At 43.3% G+C, this 240-nt stretch overlaps 1 protein-coding gene across 1 annotated transcript in view; it reads right to left on the bottom strand.

Annotated features, from left to right (window-relative positions):
• LOC119588622 overlaps window positions 1–240 on the bottom strand; it is a 14785-nt gene that overhangs the window by 5161 nt on the left and 9384 nt on the right. The window lies entirely within an intron of this gene.

Below are 240 nucleotides of genomic sequence, written 5' to 3'. Positions count from 1 at the left end.
GGGGGGGGGGGGGATGGCAGGATGACATAATTATGCTCTATAATCATGTCTCTGGAACAGTGAAGTTAAAGAGTTTAGAAATTGTAGCTTTAATTATGAACGAGAGATCACAGGGAAAGATCGAGAGTAAAGTGTTTCAGATTGACCTACTGAAGATTGGAAAAAAAATAGAAAACGTCCGCTGGATGGGTCCCTCTGAGCTCAGCCCTCTCTCTCTCGTATCTATACAGCCAGGTAAGA

The sequence above is a fragment of the Penaeus monodon genome, chromosome 24, assembly GCF_015228065.2.
Source record: "Penaeus monodon isolate SGIC_2016 chromosome 24, NSTDA_Pmon_1, whole genome shotgun sequence".
Classification (NCBI taxonomy): domain Eukaryota; kingdom Metazoa; phylum Arthropoda; class Malacostraca; order Decapoda; family Penaeidae; genus Penaeus; species Penaeus monodon.
This window is presented reverse-complemented; position numbering and strand designations above follow the sequence as displayed.